The 25678-nt window shown below is 44.2% G+C and overlaps 1 protein-coding gene across 1 annotated transcript in view; it reads right to left on the bottom strand.

The window, feature by feature from the left end:
• LOC124775732 overlaps positions 1-25678 on the bottom strand; it is a 596716-nt gene that overhangs the window by 478236 nt on the left and 92802 nt on the right. The window contains exon 2 of the mRNA XM_047250560.1: positions 17511-17572. The gene's annotated coding sequence lies outside the window, so the exon portion shown is untranslated. The remainder of the gene's footprint in view (positions 1-17510; positions 17573-25678) is intronic.

The following is a 25678-nucleotide window of genomic DNA, read 5'->3' as shown; positions in this document are numbered from 1 at the left end:
CTCTAACCGTCATTCGATCCCTGCGAAACACTACACTTCAGCAGGATAATGCACGACCGCTTGTCGCAGGTCCTGTACGGGCCTTTCTGGATACAGAAAATGTTCGACTGCTGCCCTGGCCAACACATTCCCCAGATCTCTCACCAATTGAAAACGTCTGGTCAATGGTGGCCGAGCAACTGGCTCGTCACAATACGCCAGTCACTACTCTTGATGAACTGTGGTATCGTGTTGAAGCTGCGTAGGCAGCTGTACCTGTACACGCCATCCAAGCTCTGTTTGACTCAATGCCCAGGCGTATCAAGGCTGTGATTACAGCCAGAGGTGGTTGTTCTGGGTACTGATTTCTCAGGATCTATGCACCCAAACTGCGTGAAAATGTAATCACGTGTCAGTTCTAGTATAATATATTTGTCAGATGACTACCCGTTTATCATCTGCATTTCTTCTTGGTGTAGCAATTTTAATGGGCAGTAGTGTACTTCGTATACAGGACGTGTGGTCTGAATAGATAGTGCGCTTATTTTCTTTTTCTGGGGAAATGCAAATTCTCTAAGTACTTAAGTTGTGCATCCCTGTTGACGAAAAATGTCCTATTATGTTCGCACAGGGCAAAATTTCTGCTCTTAAGAAAACCCGGCATAAGTGAGCTTTCCAAGCCCGACCCAAGACTCACGATACGTCCTCAGTTTTGCTTTCGCTAGTACCTCTTCTCCTGTGACGTTTCGGAGGTAGGGGAGGAGATGCTGGTGTAAGTAAATCTATCAGTTGTGCAACAATGCTGGTATCAGCGGTCACATGAACATTCTCACAAACCTGTAGACGAGGTTCTGGAGACCCACGCAGCACAAACGCCTACCAGGTTCGTCGTATTGTGTGGACAGCAGTGGCAATTCGTACAGCTACCACAGCACAGGCAAGAGGGCTTCTCTGCCCAGACGTGTCAACATGAACTGTTGCGAACCGTTTGTTAGTAATGGGACTACGGGCACGCACAAACTCGAGCCCCTCACGCCACAGCCATCGAGGTGCACGACTCGACTGGTGCCGTCAGGGGATCACTTGGAAAATTGAATGTTGTGCTGTGGTCTTCAGCCACGAAAGCAGATTCTGCCTACACGCAAGTGATAGTGGTTTGCGCGTATAGCGTAGAACTGAAATGTTGTCTCGAACAGCGCCTTAATCCGAGACACAACGGCCATACCAGAGTCCGTTTGGTTTGGGGTGCGATAGTGAGGAAGGGTTGCAGCCTATCCCCGATGTTATTCAATCTGTATATTGAGCAAGCGGTGAAGGAAACAAAAGAAAAATTCGGAGTAGGAATTAAAATCCATGGAAAAGAAATAAAAACTTTGAGGTTCGCCGATGACATTGTAATTATGTCAGAGACAGCGAAGGACCTGGAAGAGCAGCTGAACGAAATGGACCGTGTTTTGAAAGGAGGATACAAGATGAACACCAACAAAAACAAAACAAGGTTAATGGAATGTAGTCGAATTAAGTCGGGTGATGCTGCAGGAATTACATGAGGAAATGAGACGCTTAGAGTAGTGAATGAGTTTTGCTATTTGGGGAGCAAAATAACTGATGATGATCGAAGTAGAGAGGATATAAAATGTATACTGGCAATGGCAAGGAAAGCGTTTCTAAAGAAGAGAAATTTGTTAACATCGATTATAGATTTAAGTGTCAGGAAGTCGTTTCTGAAAGTATTTGTACGGAGTGTAGCCATGTATGGAAGTAAACGTGGACGATAAATAGTTTGGACAAGAAGAGAATAGAAGCTTTCGAAATGTGGTGCTACAGAAGAATGCTGAAGATTAGATGGGTAGATCACATAACTAATGAAGAGGTTTTGAACAGAATTGGGGAGGAGTTTGTGCCACAACTTGACTAGAAGAATGGATCGGTTGATAGGACATGTTCTGAGGCATCAAGGGACCACCAATTTAGTATTGGAGGGCAGCGTGGAGGGTAAAAATCGTAGAGGGAGACCAAGAGAGGAATACACTAGACAGATTCAGAAGGATGTAGGTTGCAGTAGGTACTGGGAGATGAAGAAGCTTGCACGGGATAGAGTAGCGTGGAGAGCTGCATCAAACCAGTCTTTGGACTGAAGACCACAACAACAACAAGCTCTTTCACCTTTGTGTGTCTAGAGGGGATGCTAACCAGAATGCAGAATTTTGTTAGATCTTTTTTTTGTCGTTCTTTTAACAGGTAGATGTTTTGTTACGACAAGATAACGCTAATCCATACGCTGCCCGTGAAACTCAAGGTTCTCTGCAAGACGTCCAGCAACTTCCCTGGCCGTCACAGTATCCGGACTTGCCTCCAATCGAGCACGTGCGTAATACGATGGGACGAGAAGTGACTCGTACAACCTGTCGAGCGACAGCTGCTACACAACTACGTTAAGAGGTCGCGCAGGTGTGGAATTACGTATCCCAAAGAAGTATTCACCACGTATACACTCGACTGGATGCCAGAGTCAGCACTTGCAATTTCATCTGTGGGGCTACAGACCTACTAATATGAGTGTTTCTTCAAGGGTCGATATTTGGTACCTCAGAACCACTTCTGCAATTGCTCTGTGAATGTGATCATTTCATGTATTTCGCATGCACTGTTGCAACAATAAATCTTGAATGAACTGGAAAGCTCACTAATTTTTTTTATGGCAGCGTTTTTTATCTTCAAATTGCAACCAGTTTGTGTTGCACAGTAACTCACTATTAAGTCACAATAAATCTCTTGTTCCAACATTACTTAAGTGTATGTGCACGTTTGTGGCGTGTTTTCTAGTAGCATTATTTCAGTCCACAGAAATTCCCAGGTAAGTAGTCTGCTGGAGTTTGCAGCCGGTTCCTAAAAACAACACGAGTCGATATTATGGCGATTCATTTGTCCGCCACCTTCAGAAGAACATTGCTCCTGAGACCTGCTAAAAACTGATGTCAATGCTGCGAATCTTCGTCCTGTACAAGCCGGCGTACCGTAAAACCAGAACACAAGAGAATCTAAGCATTTAAGATGTGGTACTACAGAAGAATTTTGAAAATTGGATGGACCGATAAGGACTGCGGAGGCTCTTCACAGGATCGGCGAAAGAACATACGGGAAACACTGACAAGAAGAAGGGGTAGGGTGACAGGACACGTGTTAAGATATCAGCGAATAACCTTCTTGGTAGTAGACGGAGCTGTAGATGGTAAAAACTATACGGGAAGACAGAGACTTGGATACATTCAACAAATAATTGAGACGTACGTTGCAATTGCTACTCTGAGCTGACACGATTAGCGCAGGAGAATAATTAGTGATGGGCCACGTTAAAGCAGTCAGAAGACTTTCTCTAAGCTGTCTGTAGACTATCTTCTGAAAATAAACAGCTCAGTGAAAGAAGCTCCGACAATTTTTGCAGGACTCGTCCATCATTTTGCTGGACAATGCTCTGGCTCATATGGTGTAAGCTGTGACTGATTTGTTCGGCTGTTGGGGCTGGGGAATGTTTTAGCATCCACCATACTCCCTGCAACTTAAACCCTTGTGATTTTAGCATGATTCTTACGATGAAGGAAGCGCTTCATGCCATTTACCTCAGAACTGTTACAGAGATTCGGCGAGCAATAGACCGCTCCACTCGAACTATCAACATAACTGGCGCTACTAAGAGTGTTCTACGACTTCCACATTGACGGCAACGGGTTAGATACTATTTGAACGACAGTAAAAACTTTTAAACGAACATTTATTTTGTGTAAGTTGTAAATAAATAGTTGCCACTACTGAAGTTCGACCCATCGTAGCTAAACTTATCTACAATTTTTTGTGTCATTTCGTAATTTAGTTCCCTCAGCACAGCCTGAATTAGAGTAAATTTCATTGATCAACTTTTCCGCAAAGCTACAGTTCGGATACATCCAGCGAGTGAAAAATTCAGAATTCGAGAATGAAATTAGCAACGACAGCCCAGTTTGTCAAAATATTTTACTTGCTCAGAAGAGGTTCTCAAAATCACTGAACATGGACGAAAGTACTTGTCAGCTGATCATCTTATCTGAAGCCTTTCACACGGCTTTGTCGACTCTGGCAGCATAAGAAGGGTAACAAATAACAGAAATTAATGAGCAAGTATGGCATTAGGGTTAAAAATGAACTACCCCAAAACGAGAAGGACATGTGACCAGTCTGCTGGAAGAAAGACAGTGAAGGTTAACGATGTTATTTAAGACATGGCTTTCGTGTCCAACTGCCAGTACTAGGAAGATTATGAATATTTCTGTCGTTTCACTGATCGTATTGTCTTCTTACAACATTTTCGCTCCGATTGCAGAGTCTTCTTCCGGTGTTGTTTCAAAGATAATGTCTGAACAGAAGCATTTATGGTATATCATATTATTGACAACTGGACTTATTCGGGTCCCTGAAGCAGTTAAGATGACGGATAGTTTGGACAGTTTGACAAAAACCAATAAACACGGAAATAAAAATGATTTGGAGTCCATTTGCGAATCAGAATGCGGCATTTGAAAGCAAATTCCCAATATTCCTGAAACGGAAAATCTAGAAACAATGTCTGCTGCCAGTTCTAAACTGTGACAATGTGATCTAGAACTTTAGTCATTGAACCATTACAAAATTAAAAGCGTGTAACGGAAATTAGACAATGAGTGACGGAAAAGGCAGGCGCAGAAGATACCATAGACTAATGGAACTGAATAGAGATGTGTGCTCTATAAAACCTATACCAACGGACGAACCGTGGTTTACGGAATTCCTGTGGAGTGTTTCACGAGATAAGAAACGAGCCGGACTGCTACGTAATGCAAAACTGAACAGCTGACCATAAGAAAGGAGGAGGCAGAGGTGGAAGCATAATGCTACTACAAGTCGGGCACAAAGTACATTTTGCAGTGATTATGAACAGGGGACAGGCAAAATAACGTGAACACCTGTAATTACTTGGGAATGGTTATTTAATAAGGGGTTCGACCCCCATTTCCCCGTAATACAGCTGCGATTTTTCTTGGAATACTGGCATATGACGATTGTATTGTCTCCAGCGGAATTTTATGCCACTCTTCGAACAGAACCTCTTCTAACTCTTGTAGTAACGAGGAAGGCGGAAATCTGCTCCAGAGTCTGATTACCGCCCACAAGGGTTCAATAATGTTCAAGTCGGTCTGTGCAGTTCAGCTGCATGTTCCTCATACCACGGCTGTACTGTCCTGGCTGTGTGAATGGGTGCATTATCGTCCTGAAATATTGCATCATTGTTAGGTAACAACATTTGAATCATGGGGAGCACCTGATCACCTAAAATGTTCACATAATCGTTGGCTCTAACACGGCCTTTCAGAGTAACGATGAGACCAGCAGAATACCATGATATGGCTGCCCACACCATCACACTTCCACCTCCATGCTTAATCGTTGGAATCAAGCAATAAGGATTGTAGGTTTCTTTTGGCGGTCTTCAGACGTAAACCCGTCTCAATGTTGGAAATAACGAAAATGTAGACTCGTGTTTCCACTGATCAGCCGTCCAGGATTTATGCTCCTGACACCATATTTTACGCTTCTTTGCGTTGGTTATCGTCACTAATGGTTTCGATATAACAGCTCGTCCATGAAAATTTGCTGTATGGAGTTTTCGGCGGACAGTGTCGATAGATAAGGGGTTTCAAAGATGACTATTGAGCTCTGCAGTCACTTTAACCGCCGTAGTTTTGTGTTGTTTTTACACAGTTCGTGTTAGCGTACGACGACCTCTGCCATTTAGTTTTGATTTGGGCCCACTATTACGTTTGCACGATGATTTCTTCACCTGTTTTGTGTAAGTGTCATAGCTGTTGAAAGAGTTACTCGTGAAACATTCAATAAGTTGGCTGTCTTGGTTACTCGTACTCCAGGTAATCGGACCTCTGTAATCTGCCCTCTTTGGAACTCTGTTAGGTCTTTCATCGCACGTCGACCTCAGTCTCGGACCACAGATACGAAGTGTGCATTACTCGTAAACAACCTGCACTCATGTCTAATAGGTAGTGAACACACACAGTCAAGCGCGACGCGTCTCTTACGTGCGTTGTTGATCGTCAAACACAATCATCCCATTGCTACCACTTTTCACATTATTTTGCCTATCCCCGAATTTTAGAGATGATGAATATCATATACACACATCAATAAAAGTTTTGCGTCACCTCGGTTCCGAGAGTTTCGGAACCTGTACAGAAAACTGGAATAGAGATCAACATAAACAGCTTTTCCGCCCTTGTTATTGCTCATGAAAACCACACATCATGTTGTACCACCATACAGTGAGACCTTTAGAGGTGGTGGTCCAGATTGCTGTACACAGCTATACGTCTCATGCCCAGTAGCACGTCCTCTTGTATTGATGCATGCCTGTATTCGTTGTGGCTTAGTATCCACAAGTTCATCAAGGCACTGTTGGTCCAGATTGTCCCATTCCTCAACGGCGATTCGGCGAAGATCTCTCAGAGTGGTTGGTGCGTCACGTCGTCCATAAACAGCCCTTTTCAATCTATCCCAAGCATGTTTGATAGGGTTCATGTATGGAGAACATCATGGCCACTCTAGTCGAGCGATGTCGTTATCTTGAAGGAAGTCATTCACAAGATGTGCACGATGGAGCCGCAAATTGTCGTCCATGAAGACGAATGCCTCGCCAAAATGTTGCCAATATGATTGCCCTCTCGGTCGGAGGATGGCATTCACGTATCGTACAGCCGTTACGTCGCCTTCCATGACCGTTAGCGGCTTGCGTCGGCCCCATATAATGCCACCCCATAACAGCAGAGAACTTTCACCTCTCTGCACTTCCTGGACAGTGTGTCTAAGGCGTTCAGTCTGACCGGGTTGCCTCCAAACTCGTCTTCGGGGATTGTCTGGTTGAAGGCATATGCGACACTCATCGATGCAGAGAACGTGATGTCAATCCTGAGCGATCCATTCGGCGTGTCGTTGGGCCCATCTGTACCACACTGCATGGTGTAGTGGCTGCGAAGATGTGCCTCGCCATGGACGTCGGGAGTGAAGTTGCGCATCATGCAGCCTATTGCGCCCAGTGATTCGTAACACGACATCCTGTGGTGGCACAAAAAGTATTATCCAACATGGTGGCATTGCTGTCAAGGTTCCTCCGAGCCATAATCCGTAAGTAGCGGTCATCCACTTCAGTGGTAGTCCTTGGGCGACCTCAGCGAGGCATGTCATCGACAGTTCCTGTCTGTCTGTATGTCCTCCATGTCCGAACAACATCGCTTTGGTTCATTCCGAGACGCCTGGACACTCCCCTTGTTGAGAGCCCTTCCTGGCACAAAGTAACAATGCGGACGGCGATCGAACCGCGGTATTGACCGTCTAGGTATGGTTGAACTACGGACAACAGGAGCCGTGTACCTCCTTTCTGGCGGAATTACTGGAGCTGATCGGCTGTCGGACCCCTTCCGTCTAATAGGCACTGCTTACGATGGTTGTTTACATATCTGTGCGGATTTAGTGGCATCTCTGAACAGTCAAAGGGACTGTGTCTATGATACAGTATCCACAGTTAAAGTCTATCTTCAGGTGTTCTGGGAACCGGGGTGGTGCAAAACTTTTTTTGATGGAGGTAGGTTGATAGATTGATGGGGGTGGGGGGGGGATGAATTGGCGATAATGTGGACGATAAGAAGCACCTGCCACACAAAATTTGCTTGTTAGGGATTAGAGTCTTGGCACGACCTCTGTAGGGGTCAGCGGGAACCTGTTCCATAGATAATCAGAAAGCTTTCCGTCGCGGATATTGTTATAGCGCAGTGTTAACGCAGCACGCAGTCGGGGTTTCGCTAACGTCGCCCCCTGGTGGTGCCATCCTAGATAAGCTCGGGAACGCCCAGGCAGGAGAAGCAGCCGGCAGCCGCTGAGAGCTCAGGAGAGGTGCGGCTGATCTGCTATGCATACCGCACACCACTGCTGCCGGCGGCGGCGAGTTGCATATACTGCAGCTGGCAGCCCAAGCCTGCAAACAGCCTCTGCTCTTAACAGGCCACTTGGCTGAACGCTCGATTCGGCCATTTCTAACCACAGATTCCCGCTCTTAACTACTCTGGTGTCCATAAATTAAACAAAAATAAAATAACTTACGACTGAAAGTCCATGGAAGTCTGTACCTTCATCTAAAAGCACAAAACTTTGAACTACCCGTCAATCCGAAACACACTTGCTATAACTTCGTGAGCTAATCGCGACTCTTATTTGGAGAATGGTGCACATCTCTGCAGCATTCCGCACTGACAAACTCTGCTTGCAGATCCAGATCTCAAAGTGACTATATCTCGGTATGGTACTATCGGCTCGGATGAAGAACCGCAGGGTCGTGGGTAACTACCAGGGAACACTACGGCGGTGTATCGATCATGGCAGCCGGCACTTGCCGGCCACCACGAATTCCTCTCCTGCGCTAATCTCATCATTTCAGCGTAGCGCTTGCAACCTACATCCTCAATTCTTTGCTGGATGTACTAAGAAAAAAAAAATGTTCAAATGTGTGTGAAATCTTATGGGACTTAACTGCTAAGATCATCAGTCCCTAAGCTTACACACTACTTAACCTAAATTATCCTAAGGACAAACACACACACCCATGCCCGAGAGAGGACTCGAATCTCCGCCGGGACCAGCCGCACAGTCCATGACTGCAGCGCCACAGACCGCTCGGCTAATCCCGCGCGGCTGTTGGATGTACTAAAAAAATCTCTGTCTTTCCCTACTGTTTTTAATCTCTACAGCTCCCCTCTATACGATGGAAGTTATTCCCTGGTTTCTTAATATACGTCGTATCATCCCGTCCCTCCTCCTCGTCAGTGTTTTCCGTATTTTCCTTCAAAGATTGTGCGGAGAACTTGCTCATTCCTGATTTTCAATGTTATTCTGTAGCACTGTATCTCAAACGCTTCGATTGTCTTTTGTTCCGGTGTTCCCAGTCTCCATGATTTACTAGCAATATAATGTTGTGCTCCAAACGTACAATCCCAGAAGTTTCATCCTCGAATTAAGGACTATGGTTAATACCAGCAGACTTCTCTTGGCCAGGAGGGCCCTCTTTGCCTGTCCTAGTCTGATTTTTATGACCTCTTTGCTTCGTCCATCATTGGTAACTTTGCTTCCATGGAAGCAGAATTTATTAACTTCTACTTCGTAGACATCAATTTTAATGTTTTGTCCCTGTTCTGATGTGTGATACTTCATTACTTTTGTCTTTCATAGTTTATTTTGCCCTTATTACTGTATTCGTTAGTCATTTCAGGCTATTCAACAGATCCTGTAATAATTCTTGACTTTCATTGAGGATATCAATGTCATCAGGGAATTTTATTGACGTCCTTTCACCCTGTACTTTAACCCCACTCCAACTTTTATTTCTATCCCTCGATGTGTGGATTGAACACTCTCTTTACCCGAGAACTTTGCTCTTTGACTTCCAATCTTTTTTACTCTGTTTTTGAACATGATGAATAGTAATCGTCTTTCCCTATAGCTCACCCCTATTTCTCTCACAATTTCGAAAATACTGCTCTATTTTAAAATCTCCAGCTGTTTTTCTACGCCGCGCGGGATTAGCCGGGCGGTCTGTGGCGCTGCAGTCATGGACTGCGCGGCTGGCCCCGGCGGAGGTTCGAGTCCTCCCTCGGGCGTGGGTGTGTGCGTTTGTCCTTAGGATAATTTAGGTTAAGTAGTGTGTAAGCTTTGGGACTGCTGACCTTAGCAGTTAAGTCCCGTAAGATTTCACACACTTTTTTTTTTTTTCTACGTCGGTGAGTACTATGAGCATGTCTTTGCTTTTCTTCAGTCTTCCTACCATTATCAAGCGAAACGTGGTAACTATCTCTCCGGTGCCTTTATCCTTCCTAGAGCTGAACTGATCGTCATCTAAATGATCCTAAATTTTTTTTCCGTTTCTTCTGTGTATCATTGTCAGTTCGCATGACCTGTTAAAATTATTGTCCGTTAGTTTTTGCACTTATCTGACCTTGCTATCTTCGGAATTTTGTGGAATATATTTTCCTAAAGTATGATCACAAGTCTCCAGTGTCATACATTCGAAGCACCATTGTGAGTAATTGTTTAATTGCCACTACCCCGAATGATTTTAGACGTGCCACCACGGAAAATAAGAGTTTTTTCGATGCCGATACGTGTGAAATTCGGGATAGTTTAAAAAATCTTGCCTGCTGTTCACATCGCAGGTTTCTTTCTAACGTGTACTGTGTAAAAGAACGAGTAACTCGTCCTGATTTTCCGACGAAGACTTCCAGTATTTGAAAAGTAGCCTTTCAGGCATTTCGTGACTACCTTCACGTCAGCGGGATTTATTGGGCGTGTCTAAAGTACTCGTGTCCACCCATCACAGTAGTCAAAAGAACGGTCTCTTCTCTGTAACGTTTCAGTCTCTCCAGTTGTTAGCGCTCGGCGAGACGAACACACCAACAGTGTACAAGGAAAGAACGCAAGAATGGCCCGTAAGCTACTCCTTTCTTGGAATGACCGCGTCCACTATTCTGTTTGCCTTCCGAGAAAGACGACTGGGAGCACTGACTGCAGGCAACTCAAACCTCTGCTTTTAGAAGAACGCCACAGCACGCGAAGACTTCGAAAAATGGCTCTGAGCACTATGGGACTTAACTCCGGAGGTCATCAGTCCCCTAGAACTTAGAACTACTTAAACCTAACCTAAGGACATCAGACACATCCATGCCCGAGGCAGGATTTGAACCTGCGACCGTAGCGGTCTCGCGGTTCCAGACCGTAGCACCTAGAACCGCTCGCCCACCCGGGCCGGCCATGCGAAGACCATCCGGAGCGAGCAGACTGACACTTTGGTGGAAGTTTGCAAGCTACAAGAAAAAGAAATAAATTAAAAAAAAATAAAAATAAAAACCTACATTTCCGTGCCGCAAACAACCTTGAGGCGTGTGGCGGGGAGTATATCTGCTGCCTCATTTCTACCCCTTCCCTGTACCATTCGCGAATGATTAGTGAAAGTAACAACTGACTTTATTTGGGTATGAAATTAGGAACTTCTGCCGAAGATGGCAGTCGGTTTCAGGTATAAAATAGATTAACAGTAAATTATAAATATCCTACTTTCACCTAAACTAGCTGTCTGATTCTGAAGAGCAAAACCTCGTTGAATTCGCCTCTTTTAGACCTACGAGCAGCAGTAACAGAAATCCCTATTATTTCATTTGATACAGTGGAGTTGATTCCAAAACCTCAGTAACTAATACGGCAGTAAAAAGAGACTTTACGTCATTCAGTTAGACCTTTCTCACACCTCAGCTGAGTAACAACGTGATGATAGCTTACACAGTTCATGAAATATCAGAGGTTCATACGTATACATGCTATTTGCTTCAAGAGCAGCACTTATACCGCTGGGGGCAACAATATATTTGTTGGATGCAGTGCTTTCGCCCGCGCGATATTAAAATCGGAAGAAGCCAGAAAGCAATTCATGTCTCCGTAAGTCCTATTGCCACCAACCAGGAGCGAAGACAGACGATGTCAGATATAGGTAGCACATTATTAAGGCTGGTTGAAACTTATGGTTTCAGTAGTTTCATTAAATCGCTTGGGGGGAAGTCCCAGGATGGTGCCTGTGAAAGAACATGGTCGAATTCCTTCCCCACAAGTCCCCAATCTGAGCTAATGACCATTTTTCCGGACGTTAAAGGCTGTTCTTCCCGTATTTTCTGAAGGGAAAGCAGGTAAAAATAAAAGATGTTTGTAAATTGTAACTAACTCAGAAATATTTGACCTAGCACTGAACGCAGCGTATGTTCAAGTTTTATTTATAAATGTTCAATGTGGCTTCCTTTCGTAACGCGACAAATGTTCCATATGAAAACTATTTCCTGCCAAGTCTTTATATATGGTGGCAACTGCTTGTCTGATTCGTTGTCCTCGAAGTTTTCCGGAAGCGGATGAACAAATACTCTACCTTTAATGTACTCCATTGGGGATAAATCAGATAATCATGCTTGTGAGGATATTGTTCCATCACGTCCAGTCCAAGTCGACATATTCTTACGAAAATACGCGACAACTTCACAATAATTATGTTCTGACGCCATCTTGCTGGAAAATAAATTCGCTGCCCATATCCTGTTGTAATTGAGACATCAGATGATGTTGAAGCATCTTCAGGTACTAGGTGCTAGTTACAGTTGACTCGGCAAAAAAAGAAGGGACCGTAAATCTTGTAACAGCTTACAGCGCAAAAAACATTTACTTTAGGCGAGTCCTGTACGTGTTCGGTTAGGCGACCATTTCTGCTCAACTCATTATTCCAATTCACTTCACCACAGATATGGAAAGTGGCTTCGTCAGTAAACCCAATTTTGTTAAGAAAATCAGCTTCAGTCTGCATTTTGTTACATTTCTACACAAAACTCAGCTCTTTTTTCCTTTGTCAAAAAAATGTTCAAATGTGTGTGAAATCTTATGGGACTTAACTGCTAAGATCATCAGTCCCTAAGGTTACACACTACTTAACCTAAATTATCTAAAGGACAAACACACACACCCATGCCCGAGGGAGGACTCGAACCTCCGCCGCGAGCAGCCGCACAGTCCATGACTGCAGCGCCTAAGACCGCTCGGCTAAGCCCGCGCGGCTTCTCAGAAATGTTTCAAAATTGCGGATAGCTAACTTAATATTTTTGCATGTCTGTAAGTACTATCTAGGAATAACAAGAGCACAGTTTACATAAACCAGAGTTATCTATAACAGCCATACATATAGTTACGTAGTCAATACCTACGCTGCGCAGTGCCGATGGTACTGTTACCGACGACTGTGCCGCTAAAGCGGAGTAATTGAACGCAGTTTTCCGAAATTCCTTCACCAGGGAAGATGAATGGAATATTCCAGAATTTGAAACACGAACAGCTGCTAGCATGAGTTTCTTAGAAGTAGATACCTTAGGGCTTGCGAAGCAACTCAAATCTCTTGATACGGGCAAGTCTTCAGGTCCAGATTGTATACCGATTAGGTTCCTTTCAGATTACGCTGATACAATAGCTCCCTACTTAGCAATCATATACAACTGCTCCCTCACCGATAGATCTGTACTTACAGATTGGAAAATTGCGCAGGTCGCACTAGTGTTTAAGAAGGCTAGTAGGAGTAATCCATCGAACTACAGACCTGTGTCATTGACGTCGGTTTGCAGTAGGGTTTTGGAGCATATGCTGTATTCAAACATTATGAATCACCTCGAAGGGAACGATCTATTGATACGTAATCAGCAAGGTTTCAGAAAACATCGTTCTTGTGTAACGCAGCTAGCTCTTTATTCACACGAAGTAATGGCCGCTATCGACAGGGGATCTCAAGTTGATTCCGTATTTCTAGACTCCGGAAAGCTTTTGACACCGTTCCTCACAAGCGACTTCTAATCAAGCTGCGGGCCTATGGGGTATCGCCTCAGTTGTGCGACTGGATTCGTGATTTACTGTCAGGAAGGTCGCAGTTCGTAGTAATAGACGGCAAATCATCGAGTAAAACTGAAGTGATATCAGGTGTTCCCCAGGGAAGAGTCCTGGGACCTCTGCTGTTCCTGATCTATATAAATGACCTGGGTGACAATCTGAGCAGTTGTCTTAGGTTGTTCGCAGATGATGCTGTAATTTACCGTCTAGTAAGGTCATCCGAAGACCAGTATCAGTTGCAAAGCGATTTAGAAAAGATTGCTGTACGATGTGGCAGGTGGCAGTTGACGCTAAAAAACGAAAAGTGTGAGGTGATCCACATGAGTTCCAAAAGAAATCCGTTGCAATTCGATTACTCGATAAATAGTACAATTCTCAAGGCTGTCAATTCAACTAAGTACCTGGGTGTTAAAATTACGAACAACTTCAGTTGGAAAGACCACATAGATAATATTGTGGGGAAGGTGAGCCAAAGGTTGCGTTTCATTGGCAGGACACTTAGAAGATGCAACAAGTCGACTAAAGAGATAGCTTACACTACACTCGTTCGTCCTCTGTTAGAATATTGCTGCGCGGTGTGGGATCCTTACCAGGTGGGATTGACGGAGGACATCGAAAGGATGCGAAAAAGGGCAGCTCATTTTGTATTATCACATAATAGGGGAGAGAGTGTGGCAGATTTGATAGGCGAGTTGGGATGGAAGTCATTAAAGCAAAGATTTTTTCGTCGCGGCGAGATCTATTTACGAAATTTCAGTCACCAACTTTCTCTTCCGAATGCGAAAATATTTTGTTGAACCTAACCTACATAGGTAGGAATGATCATCAAAATAAAATAAGTGAAATCAGAGCTCGAACAGAAAGGTTTAGGTGTTTGTTTTTCCGGCGCGCTGTTCGGGAGTGGAATGGTAGAGAGATAGTATGATTGTGGTTCGATGAACCCTCTGCCAAGCACTTAAATGTGAATTGCAGAGTAGTCATGTAGATATAGATGTAGATGTACGCCAGTACTCAGACTCGTAAACGCAGGAGGTACACAGTAACATACATTTAAAAGCGGAGAGTTGCATATTCTGCACAGCAGCACATAGGGAAATAGTCACTTAATTGAGCTTTGGTCTTCTCCTGGCACCCAAAGAACCAGGAGCATTAGATTAGTAGCATAGGGAGCTATATCTTGATGTTGGCACTGTTGAACTCTTACGGTAGCTTATACATTGCAACATCGTTGGATACTAAGAACGTTTGGTGGTGTAACCGCTCTTTAGAGAATGGGTATTCAGAAACGAATATTATATTCAATTCTGTAATACGAAATGACCCATGAGCCAAAAAACGGTAGTTGTATTTCGAAGTAATAGTTAAAATTTTACAAAGAGTAGATATTTGAAATAGGGTAACACAAAGTAGTACAAAGAGAATCCAAGGAAGACATAACAGAGCTGTGTTTTGTTTTGAATATAATATATAAACCAATGCGCAGCATTGTTAGCTCTCTTGAGTCTTTGTTTTCAATGGTGCATGTTCGCAGTCTTCCGTGGTAGTCGGAAGTTAGGGTTTATAAGCCTAATTAAATATCATTCTGATAACTGGGTTAGACATTGGAGTGGTGGATAATAGATTATTCTGTGATACTGGGACAGAAAATAGTTGGACCTTATCATACTAATGTGTTTGCCGATTGTTGTTAATGCGATCTGCTAATAAACGAGATGTGAGATATAGTGCCCGTGAAAAGACTAAATTTGTGCTGAACAGATATTGAAAGAACAAGAGCTTATAATTAATACCGTGCCGTGAGAATTAAGAAGATTAGACACTGTAATGCCAGAGACAAATTAATGATTTATCAGATATAAAGGACAGTTTCATGGGAAATCATATCTTTGGTGATAGGAACGCGAGGGAATGTGGTACCGACTGACTGTTGTTATACCGAAACGATACGCACTAGGATCAACTCCTTCTTCACTGATTCCCCAGTGCCATTTCTCATTAATTTAAGAAGTGAATAGTGTCAGTAAAACAGAATATATACGAGTCTTTCTCCGTGCTTCCTAATTCCCAAAAATCAGCTAGTACATAGGCAATTATATGTGTGAACATTCAAGGGATATTGACAAAAACTGATCATCCTGTTACAAACAGATAGTAGGATTTATCAAAAGCATATTGACTACGAAGGTAACTAAATCAATTTATTTGAGGAACAAAAATTAGAAACAATAGACAGGGACGTGATTGCTACGCTATTCCCGAGTAGTAAATAAAATCACTGTCTTTGGTTACGTCGTGGATGAAAGTGTACGAAATATCTCTGGAAATAGAAAACGAGATCAATTTTCAACTGTTAGTTCGCACAACAATTAGATTTACATTGTGATTCAGAGATGATTTATGCCTGACCCACACGGCAGGGAATGGTTCTGTACTAGCCGGGACAATATACACTACTCGCCATTAAAATTGATACACCAAGAGGAAATGCAGATGATAAACGGGTATTCATTGGACCAATATATTATACTAGAACTGACATGTGATTACATTTTCACGCAATTTGAGTGCATAGATCCTGAGAAATCAGTACCCAGAATAACCACCTCTGGCCGTAGTAACGGCCTTGATACGCCTGGGCATTGAGTCAAACAGAGCTTGGATGGCGTGTACAGGTACAGCTGCCCATGCAGCTTCGACACGATACCACAGTTCATCAAGAGTAGTGACTGGCGTATTGTGACGAGCCAGTTGCTCGGCCACCATTAACCAGACGTTTTCAATTGGTGAGAGATCTGGAGAATGTGCTGACCAGGGCAGCAGTCGAACATTTTCTGTATCCCAAAAGGCCCCTACAGGACCTGCAACATGCGGTCGTGCATTAACCTGCTGAAATGTAGGGTTTCGCAGGGGTCGAATGAAGGGTAGAGCCACGGGTCGTAACACATCTGAAATGTAACGTCCACTGTTCAAAGTGCCGTCAATGTGAACAAGAGGTGACCGAGACGTGTAACCTATGGCACCCCATACCATCACGCCATACTGGCGATGACGAATACACCCTTCCAATGTCCGTTCACCGCGATGTCGCCAAACACGGATGCGACCATCATGATGCTGTAAACAGAACCTGGATTCATCCGAAAAAATGACGTTTTACCATTCGTGCACCCAGGTTCGTCGTTGAGTACACCATCGCAGGCGCTCCTGTCTGTGATGCAGCGTCACGGGTAACCGCAGCCATGATCTCCAAGCTGATAGTCGATGCTGTTGCAAACGTCGTCGAACTGTTCGTGCAGATGGTTGTTGTCTTGCAAACGTCCCCATCTGTTGACTCAGGGATCGAGACGTGGCTACACGATCCGTTACAGCCATGCGGATAAGATGCCTGTCATCTCGACTGCTAGTGATACAAGGCCTTTGGGATCCAGCACGGGGTTCCGTATTATCCTCCTGAACCCATCGATTCCATATTCTGCTAACAGTCATTGGATCTCGACGAACGCGAGCAGCAATGTCGCGGTACGATAAACCGCAATTGCGATAGGCTACAATCCGACCTTTATCAAAGTCGGAAACGTGATGGTACGCATTTCTTCTCCTTACAAGAGGCGTCGCAACAATGTTTCACCAGGCAACGCCGGGAACTTCTGTTTGTGTATGAGAAATCGCTTGGAAACTTTCCTCATGTCAGCACGTTGTAGGTGTTGCCACAGGCGCCAACATTGTGTGAATGCTCTGAAAACCTAATCATTTGCATAACACAGTATCTTCTTCCTGTCGGTTAAATTTCGCGTCTGTAGCACGTCATCTTCGTGGTGTAGCAATTTTAATGGCCAGTAGTGTACATTCAGTGCTGTATCAAACATTTCAGTAAGTTATCTACCATTTTCACATTTAAAGTTACTTTAGGGCAACAAATTTCTAAAGAATCGTATAAGTGCATTGTTTTCGGTGTGAGGCGGGACAGTTGTTCCGGTATTTGAGAGCTGTGCCAGTTGCTGCCTTACCTGGAGAGCAAGAAGCTGCATGGGCAGCCCTCCGCACGCGGCAGCGCCCAGGAACGGTCCTCCTGCAACACAATGCAAACAGCTGCCGTCAGCACACCTCCAATATTTGGACTGCAGTCAGTGGAGTGGGTAACCTCTCACGGCGCGCCACGCTCCTATTGCAGGCAGGCCAGCGTACTCTGTGTCGTGAGTGGACGCATTACCCGCCATCAGAGCGATGACGAATACCAGATACTGGTGATAATACATTCCATTAAAAAAAACTCACGTCGTTGTAGGAAATTGTCTTATATTGTTCAAAAATCTTAGGTCGTTTACAAACTTTAAGTACTACTACTACTACTACTACTACTAATAATAATAATAATAATAATAATAATGCCCTGTATTGTAATGGAGACACGTCTTTTCGCTCTCTGTTTCCACATGGCGCACCTTTGTGCCTGCTCGGGGGGGAGCCCCACTTTCTTCAGGTCTGTGCGAGGGTAGCTAGGCAACGATTCCTCTGTCATGGTAAAGGTAATTTACCATCAACCAGCGTTTTGCTACTGTTTCTCGATATGCTCGAAATGTGTGCCCGTGCCACTACAGACGGCCTTCCTCATCTTCTGAGCATAGCTGCCATTACCTACCACCTGCGAATTTGATCGTTGTATGAAGTGCCATGTCAGGTGTCCACCGAAACATTTTGGTTTCGGTAAGTCGTTGGTCTGTTTTTTTTTTTTTTTTTTTTTTTTTGCGGGCCAAAATCTGCACAGTTTAAGGCAGATGGGCCTATTGCAGAGCAGTGCTATTTTCCAGTTAAGTAGGTCCGGGCTCTTATGAGAAAACACGTTTGCAGCAGCATGGACTATCAGCTCGGAGACCATGGCTGCGGTTACCCTTGACGCTGCATCACAGACAGGAGCGCCTGCGATGGTGTACTCAACTACGAACCTGGGTGCACGAATGGCAAACCGTCATTTTTTCGGATGAATCCAGGTTCTTTTTACAGCATGATGATGGTCGCATCCGTGTTTGGCGACATCGCGGTGAACGCACATTGGAAGCGTGTATTCGTCATCACCATACTGGCGTATCACACGGCGTGATGGTATGGGGTGCCATTGATTACACGTCTCGGTCACCTCTTGTTCGCGTTGACGGCACTTTGAACAGTGGACGTTACATTTCAGATGTGTTACGACCCGTGGCTCTACCCTTCATTCGACCCTTGCGAAACCCTACATTTCAGCAGGATAATGCACGACCGCATGTTGCAGGTGCTGTACGGGCCTTCTGGATACAGAAAATGTTCGACTGCTGCCCTGGCCAGCACGTTCTCCAGATCTCTCACCAACTGAAAACGTCTGGTCAATGTTGGCCGAGCAACTGGCTCGTCACTATACACCTGTCACTACCCTTGATGAACTGTGGTATCGTGTCGAAGCTGCATGGGCAGCTGTACCTGTACACGCCATCGAAGCTCTGTTTGACTCAATGCCCAGGCGTATCAAGGCCGTTATTACGGTCAGAGGTGGTTGTTCTGGGTACTGATTTCTCAGGATGTATGCACCCAAATTGCGTGAAAATGTTATCACGTGTCAGTTCTAGTATAATATATTTGTCCAATGAATACCTGTTTATCATCTGCATTTCTTCTTGGTGTAGCACTTTTAATGGTTAGAAGTATAGTTAGCTCCAGCTGCATTCTTTTCTTTGTATTGTAATTCTGCCAACGAAATGTTAGTGTAGAATTTCTTCTAGTTTCCTTCAGTTTTCCTAATTCACCCACGGTGTGTGTCACGTCGACTATGACGTTATTAGATACGAAGCACAAACTCAAATAGTTGCTCGAAACTTCTTTTTTTAGTTTGCGTAATGTACAGTTCTAATCATATGTGAGCGCTATTGAGATAATTGGACATGTTTAGTCGTGACTACAGATCGGAAATGATGTGACTAAATTTAGTCGCAACGGACGTCCTTCCCGGAGCGCTGCTCGGCGGTCTAGGAGGAGCTGGAGGTGGAGCAGTGGCTACGGTCGTCAGGCCCTCCCTAAGAGCTGCAATCATGCAAATGTCCGCCAGCGCCGGCAGCCGCATTACGCCGTTTCCCCAGATTACATCCCGACGGCGCATTCGCAGAAGCGCCGTCTCTAGACGCAGAGTGCTTCAAAGGCAGTCACCGCAACGTCTGCGTACACTTCACTCGAGATCGCCCCCCGCATCTCGACAGACAGCAAGACTGCATAAATCTTTAGTCTTTATTGAAGAAGAACTTTTCTGATTTTTGCAGTATCAGTGTAACGGGAAGCAGAAGACCGTCCATATACCGATAATACGTAAAAGAAATTGGCAACATGCATTATCCGAGAATATAGGATTGTTTCACACAATTGTGGAACGTCTCTACACGGGACGAGTTGATTGAAATCAGATTTAGTATGTTACACACTTTATCTTTTTTCGCAGACGCTTCTTTGCATAAAATTCCGTGTTCAAGCGGCGTCACAATTGTTCGAAAATTATCTCTGCAAGATTGTCACCAACTCCCGCGCTTTGGGATATTAATACACATTCGGCGCTATGGTCGATGGGAGTTACAGGGCCGGCGAGTCAATACGATGTACGACGCTTCACCGATATTCACTCGTTTTGAGTCGCTACTAATCTTAAACCAGCAGACAACGAAGCGTTTATAAACGAAATGCACAGAAGTATTTTGTATTCACTTTGTTGAGTTTTGTTTCAGGTGTGATGCCTACTTTCCTACGTAAAAACAGAAAACAAACCGTGTTCCGTCCCAGACGGGCAGTAGGAACCGACCGATCGTCGCGTCAACCTCTGTCACTGGCGTCATTTGCAAGCGGTAGTAAGGGGCGTGGGGCCAGTACACCGCTGTCTCGGGCTTTGTCAACTTTTTAGACCTTGGAGCGACTACTACTAATTGAAATAGCTCCTTAAGACGGTGATTGCATTCCCGTTCTAGTTCTACCAGCAAGAGAAACCCGTTGGCAGTGTCGGGAATGTAAAGGTCCTCCGCGTAGCAGCCAGACACGATGACTAAATAGCTACAGAGGCGAACGTATGAAAGACGATGGCAAGCTAAACTCAGTACTGTCTAATGAATTCAAACTACGTTTGCAGTAACGGAAATCTATCAGTGTCGTTCGAGTACCTTGCAGTTCTATCGATTTTAGCTGTCCCACGTCAGCCACTGCGCCGTGTGTATTCAAGAAGAGCGCGTAAAATAAGTATATCACGGTCCCCCACCCCCCTCCCACAAGTAGCGACAAAAAAAAAAAATTGTTCAAATGGCTCTGAGCACTATGGGACTTAACTTCTGAGGTCATCAGTCCCCTAGAACTTAGAACTACTTAAACCTAACTAACCTGAGAACATCACACACATCCATGCCCGAGGCAGGATTCGAACCTGCGACCGTAGCGGACGCGCGGTTCCAGACTGTAGCGTCTAGAACCGCTCGGCCACTCCGGCCGGCAAGTAGTGAAATTTGACTTACAATATAGGATAGTTCGAGGAACAACCCATCCTCAGCAGTCAAACAGCTCCTGGTGATGAATACGGTGAAGATCTTCAACATATCGACTTTCTGCTCAAACGCGAAGTTACTAACATCGATATAGTTTCATAAGTAGTGCAAACGTTTACTGAGCTATCTAGGTTGTTCAGGTAATGTGTAACATTCAACTTAGAAATTACCACATTCAGATGCTAAATAGTCTTATTTAACAGTTACACGCAGTTTAAATAACTGAGTTAAAAACTCATACAAAGTTGACACATATATAAATATTGATTTGAGTTACGGAATAACGTCAGAAAAAATATTGTCCGTTAATATTCCAAGGCTTTCGATTTAAGTTTACTTTCTTACTTGGAACAGTAGATATCTCCCCTAAACGACGTTTTGCTTACGTCCTATCACCTGCAGCCCTTGCTTTTTTACTCTTAGTATGGTATCTGTGTTCTTTCCTTCCCATTTTGGTTGTTCTGATTATTGTTTGACTAAATAGTGCGGTGTAAAACTTCTTGAAGCAGCACACCTATCAGTAAGCTTGCAAATAAGAAGAGGGGGAGAACACTCTTCCAGTTACTTTCATAAGCTTACATTTGAACCAAATTGTGTAATTGTGTTTGGAGTGAGATAGAGGAGTAGTTAAAGAAATGGCTTCGTTTCCTGTCGCCTTCCGGCCACCCTGATTTGATAGGTCTCTTCTTTCCTCCGTTTTTGTTCATTCGACCTAGCACTTTGCCACTAATGACCACGATGTCAATACAGTTTTAAACTCTAACCTTCCTTCCCTTTATCGTCTTCTAATAAATGGACAAGAAGAAAAAAAAAGAAAGCTGTTCTCCGAAAGATTTTCTTCCGATGTTAGTATAAGCATTGGCACAATATTCGTAACGATACAGAAACTCTGCATACCTTATCAACTGTTTACATGATTTTTACAGCGCAACACACCGCTGTACACATTGCATCGCTGCTGGCAATTCCATGTACGAGTAGTACGGCTGAAGTAGAAAGGCCTCTGGATCAGTTTTATGGTATTTTGTTTATCATGGCAGCTGTAGGAATATGGGCGACTAATTGTTTAATTGGTCGTAATGCCTTTTACCTCGATAAATGCCGGAACTCAACAGTGTCTTGAATAGGCTCCGAAAGAAAACATTATAGTTTACCTGCCACGATGGATAACCATTTTTAGATTAAGGCATAACGGAATTACAGACATTGGCTGTGAGCAGGCATCGACTGAAAATAATGAAGAAAGCTGTCAATTTGTGATTGAGCGGGATTCGAACCCGTGTCTCCTTCTTACTAGGCAGATGCTCTGACCACTGCGCCATCTGGACATAGTGGTCAGTGCAGCACGTCTGACTATCCTACCATGTCTCCCATCTGACACAAATTCTCAACTGACTTTTACACTACTAAGCAGTGCCCCTTGCCCATTATCACACTACTCTCGGCATTTCACTGATTCCCGTAAGAGTCCGAGACTGGTGTACATCCCCACAGAACAGACCGTTGACCCTCTCGCCTTTATGTATATAGCGTGGTCATTCAATGTCTCAACGTCTTTTAGGGATGTTGCAGGGTATGTTGCACTGAGGCACAAATGTTAAGAAAAAGTTCGACACGTTGTGGCGTTTCCAAGTTATTTAGCATTGAATTTTGCCAATTGGGGGATCGCGTTCTCACGTTCGAGCGGCCTGCCAATGGCGGTGCTGCCCGGCGAGTGCTTTCTTTGGTTAGCTGCAACTTCAATCTGCTCGCGCGACGACTTATTTTTGCAAGGTAGAGCAGTCGTCAATAATAAAGTATGCTTGAACGCTGCGGAGTGATCCTTTTGGATGTGGTATGCAGTTGCCTTCCTCTGACCTTTCATCAGACTTACGCAGCCAGTTACACGTGGATTCCAAACCATGGTGCAACTCGTCGATTTTCATATTAACCGTCATTACCGAAGGTGAAAGAAACCAAAGTGACAGATAAAATGCAAGACCACTCGGGGATCACACCCAAAACCTATAGATCTGTAGTCTGCCACTCAACTACTGGACCACCGAGTTACAGATATACAAGGTGGTCACAAACAGTCTGGAAAGCATGAAATGCTGTTAGAGGATAGGTTTGCTTAGAAATAATTATTAAGAAAAATATTCGATACGTTATTTCGTTTCCGAGTTAACTGTTATTGATTTAACCAATCAGGGGGTCGCGCGCAATTTCAAGTGGCCCGCCACACAGAATTACTGTCAGTTCTCATTGTGTAGATGACAGCGCAACAGTCACGTTCGATCCTTACTCCTATCCCCTGTTCAGATTAGTATCACTCTTGTTCGGTTTTAGGAAACCAAATGAAGAACACTTTCGGCGACGCCTTCTCTGGCGGGCCGCTTGAATTTGTGCACGCAATGGCATGATTGGCTAACTGCAGAGCCAATGAACTCGGAAACGGCGCAATGTATCGAATTTTTTCTTAACAATTATTTTTCAGCACAATCCATCCTATAACACCCTTACAAGTTTTTCAGGCTTTGTCTGACACCCTGTATAAACTACTACGTTGAAAAGAAAGATCATTTTGAGGAGATCACAGCCAGTAGCAGAAAACCGCACTTTTGGCATCTTTTACACTCATCATTAATATCTGTAAGTTTTAATATCTATAGCCATATACGAATGTTGAATGCTCATTATACTACTGGCAAAAGGCTGTGACTAATTCAGTCTAGGACTGGAAAACTGTAGGTCAGATACGAAGGCAGTTTGTTAAGTCTTGTAAAAAAATTAATTTATTTCTCACAAAATGATTTCTCAGTCATGTCTCCATTGGTGTCTACAAAACTGATCCAGCGAGAAATCATTCTTTTTTTTCCCATCTCATTGGACAACTAGGTTTAGTGCAAATCTGTTGTTGAAGCGATTACGTCCTCCTTTAATGAAAATTTTCTTCCCATCACATCAGATGTTAAGCTGGGGATTTTATCATAAGAATGGAGGAGAAAATAATCCATATCACAATATTCAAATATTCATTATCGCACATGTATCAGCAGATGTGTTGTCTGGTAAAAACGCAACATCCTTGTGTGTCAGTCTTAGTCGCATTTCAGTTATCTCATGTTTCAAAGGATGCAGTCATGAAGGAGGGACCCGTTTTGTTTCAGTAATTTATCACGGCTGCTTTCTCGTGATTCGTAAAATCAGTAACTGTGAACTTTCCATCCGGTAACGCCGTCTTCGCTTCTTTGATGATATTGCACTAACCCCTATTCCACAATTTTCACTGTCTCACGAATGAAATGATAGTTGTAGGTTTCATTAACGGTCAGAAATCTCTCTCGCGTATTGCGACTAAAAACTCGCTGTATTCGAAGTTTTCCGATAAATTTATCGATCGGACTGCTAGCCGTTAAAGGGCTTATTGACCTGCACAGATATCGAACCCTTGATATGTAAAAGTTTAACAAGGGCACCCAACAAGCTCTCCATTGTTTTAACCGCCTGCAACACTAACCATAAGCGTGTCTATCAATAACGTTACAGTATCGTACCTTATAGGTACACGGTCACTTTAGAGTGACCACCGCTTATGATTGACGCCAACGTGCAATACCCACTCACAAACGGCATATGGCAGCACTAGCAGTGGAAGGTACATAAACCGTGTCGGGAAGGGGGGAGGGGGGAGGGGGACGCTGAGAACAGTGCGGTCGTCGTCGTAATGCTGAAACGGAGCGATTTATCTGATGTCCGAAAGGGCATGATTATTGGCTTTTGGTGCAAGAGTGGAAGCATTTCGGAAACGGCTAAGTTTGTAAACCTCTTGATACAATAATTTGCCAACAGCCGTATGTATTGAAGAAATTTATTTTATTTTATGAACTTCTATGTGCTACCAGTTTCGGCATTACACTGATGCCATCTTCAGGCCCCACTCGTCATAGTCGTAAAATCGCTACACACGGAAGGAGCCATAGAACTGGATCCGTGAATCAAATCGTCCTGCAACAGCTCTTGATGGCCAGGCGACACAGAGTCACAGTTGCAGGACGATTTGATTCACGGATCCAGTTATATGGCTCCTTCCGTGTGTAGCGATTTTACGACTATGACGAGTGGGGCCTGAAGAAGGCATCAATGTAATGCCGACACTGGTAGCACATAGAAGTTCATAAAATAAAATAAATTTCTACAATACGTACGGCTGTTGGTAAACTATTGCATCAGGAAGGTCATGCCAGCCGTCGTCCCACGGTCCGTAATGGATCAACGAAGGTTAAGTTTGTAAACTGTTCACGTGTCGCTACTGTTAAAGTATGGCGTGCATGGCAAAATGGCGCTATACAAAGCTGAAGTCGGGGAACTGTGGTGCACAACTGGACGTAGATCACAGGGGTGAACGACGGCTGCGTAAATGTGTACGATCGAATAGACGTGCAACTTGACCGACCAGACGAACCAGGGGGGGCTAGCAACAGTGTCTCCTCAACGACCGTACAGCGAACGTTGCTGCATATGGGTCACTTCTTTCAGTAAGGCGCAATGGATCAACCCAAGTATGCATCTATCCTCGGGGACCATATCCACCCCGACATGCAGTGTGCTTTTCCCCAGCACGATGGCATCTACCAGCAGAACAACGCAACATG

The sequence above is a fragment of the Schistocerca piceifrons genome, chromosome 2 (genome assembly GCF_021461385.2).
Source record: "Schistocerca piceifrons isolate TAMUIC-IGC-003096 chromosome 2, iqSchPice1.1, whole genome shotgun sequence".
NCBI lineage: Eukaryota > Metazoa > Arthropoda > Insecta > Orthoptera > Acrididae > Schistocerca > Schistocerca piceifrons.
The sequence above is the reverse complement of the archived record's forward strand: the minus strand, read 5'-3'. Positions and strand labels throughout refer to the sequence as shown.